This window comes from Hyla sarda, chromosome 3 (genome assembly GCF_029499605.1).
Source record: "Hyla sarda isolate aHylSar1 chromosome 3, aHylSar1.hap1, whole genome shotgun sequence".
In the NCBI taxonomy this organism is placed as follows: Eukaryota; Metazoa; Chordata; class Amphibia; order Anura; family Hylidae; genus Hyla; species Hyla sarda.
Window position 1 is genome coordinate 318,947,732 of NC_079191.1, and position 5,595 is coordinate 318,953,326.

Below are 5,595 nucleotides of genomic sequence, written 5' to 3' on the forward strand. Positions count from 1 at the left end.
AACAAATTTATCATTTTGCTGAATATTAGTTTCACATTTGCATCTATTACACCATAGCTGTATAGCTCTCCATGTTTTAACTGCATATTCATGTTGCACCTATATCCTTGTGCTGGCAGTGTGCTGCTGCATTCTTCTGTTGCTGTATATCTAGCCTAGGAGCGTGCACCTGTAGGCCAGGTCCATATAATAGTTTGGTATCAACTAAAGTGCTGGCTGACTTATTCTTTGTCTATATATATATATATATATATATATATATATATATTATTATTATTTTTTTATTATTATTATTTTTTCCTGTGGGGTGTTAGTGTACCAGATGTACCAACCATGTATTTTTATTTTTTTAATTAAATTTTAACTCCATAACCCCACCAGGACCAATGGTGTACAGGTACACCCTTGCATCCTGGGACTTAAGGACCAAGGGCGTACCTGTACACCCTTGGCGTTTCCGGTCACCGCCACTCACCGGGTGGTGATTGGAATGGGATGGCTGCTGATACAGTATCCCCCCCCCCAATGTCAATTCTGACTGGCGAATCATGGCTTTTCCAGCTGATTGGGTCTCTAATGACCCGATCGCCCGGAAATCAGGGGTGATTGGTACTGTCAGAGACAGTGCCGATCACCCTGAAGGATAGAAGTGAGGTGGCAGGGGTGCCACTTCCTCCTATCCCCTGCGATTGGCCAGTAAGGACTGACCGGCAAATCACAGGGGGGGTTAAAGTTGAGATTCCCCTCTCTGCTCTCCCCTGGAAGTCCGGGGGGAAAGATGGCGGTGACGGCTGTATAGTGGTCTCCAAACTGTGGCCTTCCAGATGTTGCAAAACTACAACTCTCAGCATGCCCAGACAGTCCAGGCATGCTAGGAGTTGTAGTTCTGTAACATCTGGCCCTTCATATGTTGCAGAACTACAACTCCCAGCAAGCCTGAACAGACTTGGCATGCTAGGAGTTGAAGTTTTGCAACATCTGGAAGGCCACAGTTTGGAGACCACTACACAGTGGTCTCCAAACTGTTCTCCTCCAGTTGTTTCATAACTACAACTCGCAGCATGCCCTTCAGCTGTCCTTCATGCTGAGAGCTGTAGTTTTGCAATAACTGGAGGCATGCTGGTTGGAAAACACAGTCTGTTTACCAACCTGTGTGCCTCCAGCTGTTGCAAAACAACAACTCAAAGCATGTACTGAGAGACCATGCATCCTGGGAGTTGTAGTTTTGCAACAGTTGGAGATACACTGATGCAGAAACACTGTGGTAGTCTGTTACCTAACTCAGTGCTTCCCAACCAGTGTACCTCCAGCTGTTGCATAACTGGAACTCCCAGCATGCACAGTCTGTCAGTGCATGCTGGGAGTTGTAGTCTTGCAACAGCTGAAGGTTTGCCTGAATATGAAGGGTACATTCACATTGGCGGGGGTTTATAGCGAGTTTCCCACTTGAAATATGAGCTGTGGCAAATTTTCCGCTGCATCTCAAACTCCCAGCGGGAAACTCGCTGTGAACCTCCGCACATGTGAATGTACCCTAAAAACACTACACTACACTGGTACGGCACTGTTTCCAAAACGAAGCCTCCAGCTATTGTAAAATAACAACTCCCAGTATTGTCGGACAGCCCGGACTGACTGTCCAGGCATGTTGGGAGGTTTGCAACAGCTGGAGGCACCCTGTTTGGGAAAACAATACTGTAGGGTATTTTTGGTGGAGAAGGCAAGAGTCATGCTTTCATCCGGGTCCAGCCCTATGAAAAACTCTAATTTAGGCCTCAAATGCACATGGCGCTCTCTCATTCTGGAGTCCTGTTGTATTTCAACGCAAAAGTTTAGGGCCCCATATGAGGTATCTCCGTACTCAGGAGAAATTGCGCTACAAATTTTGGGGGGATTTTTCTCCTTTTACCCCTTATGAAAAGGTAAAGTTGGGGTCTACACCAGCATGTTAGTGTAAAAAAAAAATTTTTTTTACACTAACATGCTGGTGTTGCCCCATATATTTCGTTTTCATAAGAGGTAAAAGTAAAAAAAAAAAAAAAAAGGACCCCTAAAATTTGTAACACAATTTCTCCCGAGTATGGAAATACCCCATATGTGGATGTAAAGTGCTCTGCGGGTGCACAACAGGGCTCAGGAGTGAGAGTGCACCATGTACATTTGAGGCCTAAACTGGTGATTTGCACAGGGGTGGCTGCTGGTTACAGCGGTTCTGACATAAACGCAAAAAAACACACATGTGACCCTATTTTGAAAACTACACCCCTCACAGAATGTAACAAAGGGTATAGTGAGCCTTAACACCCCACAGGTGTTTGACAAATTTCCGTTAAAGTTGGACATGAAAATGAAAAATGTAATTTTTTTTCACTAAAGTGCTGGTGTTACCCCAAAGTATTCATTTTCACAAGGGGTAATAGGAAAAAAAGCCCCCCCAAAATTTGTAACCCCATTTCTTCTGTGTAAGAAAATACATGTGGGGGGGTCCACTATTCTGTCACCAAGAGCGCTTTGTAAACGCACATGGACCTCTACTTCCATTCCAACCAAATTCTCTCTCCAAAAGCCCAATTGCGCTCCTTCTCTTCTGAGCCCTGTAGTTCGCCTGCAGAGCACTTTACTTCCATATATGGGGTATTTCCATACTCAGAAGAAATAGTGTTACAAATTTGGGGGGGGGGGGGGGGTTATTCCTATTACCCCTTGTAAAAATGAATAATTTGGGGTAACACCAGCATTTTAGTGAAAAAAATCTAATTTTTTATTTCCATGTCCAACTTTAGTGAAAATTTGTCAAACACCTGTGGGGTGTTAAGGCTCACTGTACTCCATGTTATGTTCCTTGAGACCTGGCTTCGCTTTTTGGTGTATGTGTAGAAAAGTCAAACTTTTTTGTGCACCAGGATAAAAAAGTTGCAAAAGTTTGCACAGCAAATAGACCAAAAAAATTCTAGGAAATGTATATCTGCAAAAAATTTTTATCAAATGCCCTGTGTTGATTCAATAAATTTTGTGCACCTACACATTACAAGCACACAAAACATGCAAAAATGCTTTACCTACACCTTCAATCATAAATGTCCCCTAATGTCTCTCTCTAAGCATGCAATTCTAGGACCCAGTGAGTTGTGTGTATACATTTTCCAGCTCAAGGCCCTCCAGATCTTATACTGTACAGGTTTGTGCCTGTGTGCGGTAGCCTTTAACCCCAGCAAAATAAGCCATGTTATATGGTATGTAATAAAGTTTACATACTGTATATTTAAGATGTTTTTATGGTATACACATCTTTTTCTTCTGTCTTTTTGTAGCTTTTATTGATCAGTATTACATGGTTGCAGCACCCCGATTTCATATTTAACCCCTTAAGGACCCTTGACGTACGCGTACGCCATGACACCCTGGTACTTAAGGACCCATGACAATTCCACACTTGTGAATCGCTGCAATTCCGGTGATGCGGGTCACTGGTGACCCGCTGACCCGGAGATACAAGGTGATCGGGGGTGTAGGATACACCCCCGATCACCTCCTGTATCCATGGGGAGGTGGCGATTTCGTCACCCCCCCCAGGATCGCTGCTATTGGCTGGTCCAGCCAATAGCAGCCGGCAGGGGAGGGGTTAACCGCATCCTCCTGCAGCTCCCGCGGCTGGCTGGGTTCAGTCAGCGGTCAGAGCTGCTGGAGGAAGACCGGGACCCCCCCTCTGCTGAGATCGGAGCCCCCAAAGAAGTAAAGAAGCCCCCCCATAGATCAGGGAAAGAATACAATCCAGGGAAAGGTAGGGTAAAAAGTAAAATAAAAGTAAAAAACATTTTCCCCCCCCCGACCCCCTAATAGGTCCCCAAGGGTCTGTCGCAATTTTTCAGTGTGACCCGGGCCCTATGAGGGGTTCAGGGCGCTGCATTTGGCCCCCCATATTTTTTTGGCCGCAGCGCTCTTCCCCCCCCATACAGTTTATAGTTACACCAATCACACACAGTACATACTACCCCCCCCCCCCCCCCCCGACACCGCCACCCCACCACCACTGTAGAAAAAGGCGATTGGCTCGCCAGGCATTTTCGGTAGCGGAGGCATACGCTTTTCTTGCCTCTGCCAGTGAGGATGATGAAGATCCAACATTCTTGTGTTCTTCATCGTCCTCCTCATCATCTAGCAGTGAAGATGAGTCCCCTGTACAGCGGCGGAGACGCCGCCAGACGAGGCCATGCACCCCCCATGATAGTGGCCCAGTGGCCGGCACTAGTACAAGCGAAAATGCCACTGGTACTAGGATTCCGACCCACCAGACAAGTTTACCGGAGCCCCCTTCCGGTGAACCTGTCTGGAGACCCCCAGAGGCGACTCCGAAATCTGGATTGACACGGCCGGGTTCACTGAAATTGACTATTTCAGTTATTTTTTCAGTGACGGCCTGGTCAATCTAATGGTGGAGCAGAAAAATCTGTATGCCAGGCAGTTCATCGCCCACCACCCTGATTCTGTTTTGCCCAGGCCCAATGAATGGCGCGCCATTGATGCAGCAGAGGTGAGGACATTTTGGGGCCTCTTTCTGCATATGGACCTGGACAAAAAGCCTAGTGTCAGGCACTACTGGAGCGGGGACATCCTATACAAGACCCTGCTTTACAGTATGGCCATGACACAGAAGCAGTTCGAGGCCATTCGGAAATGCCTTCATTATGCAGATAATGAGGCATGTCCACCCCGAAGTGATCCCACCTATGACCGGCTTTACAAAGTGAGGCCGGTCATCGATCACTTTGGGGCCAAATTTTTGGAGGCCTACGTACCGCTTAGGGAGCTCTCGGTTGATGAGTCTCTTATCAGTTTTAAGGGGAGACTCATCTTCCGCCTGTATATTCCCTCGAAGCGGGCACGATATGGCGTGAAGCTCTATAAACTTTGTGAGAGTACCTCCGGGTACACTTACAAGTTTAGAGTGTATGAGGGACGAGATTCCCGTATTGAACCCCCAGATTGTTCCCCCACACTCTGGGTGTTAGCGGGAAACTCGTTTGGGACCTTGTGCACCCATTGCTGGATAAGGGTTACCAGGTGTACGTGGACAACTTTTATACCAGCATCCCTCTCTTCACATCCCTTGCCGCCAGATCGATGTCCGCTTGTGGGACCGTGCGGAAAAACCAGACACCTATTCCCAAGGGTGAGTCCCGTGCCCATGAAAACCTGTTGTTGGTCAAGTATAAGGATAAGAGGGATGTCCTTATGCTGACCACTTTTCATGGCAACGGCAGCTCACCTGTCCCTGTGCGAAGTACCACAACAATGGTCCTCACGCCCGATTGTCTTCTCGACTACAATCGGTATATGGGGGAGTTGATCTTTCTGATCAAGTCCTCAAGCCATACATGGCCATGCGCAAAACACGGGTATGGTACAAAAAAAGTTGCGGTCTACATGGTACAGGTTGCCATGTACAACTCTTTTGTACTGTCCCAGCATGCTGGCAACACAGGGACATTCCTCCAGTTCCAAGAAGAAGTCCTAAAGGTCCTGATCTTTGGCGACCGGGGAAAGAGCAGGCCGGACTTCCCAAGGAACTGGGAGTTATAGGTGCCAGGATCGTCC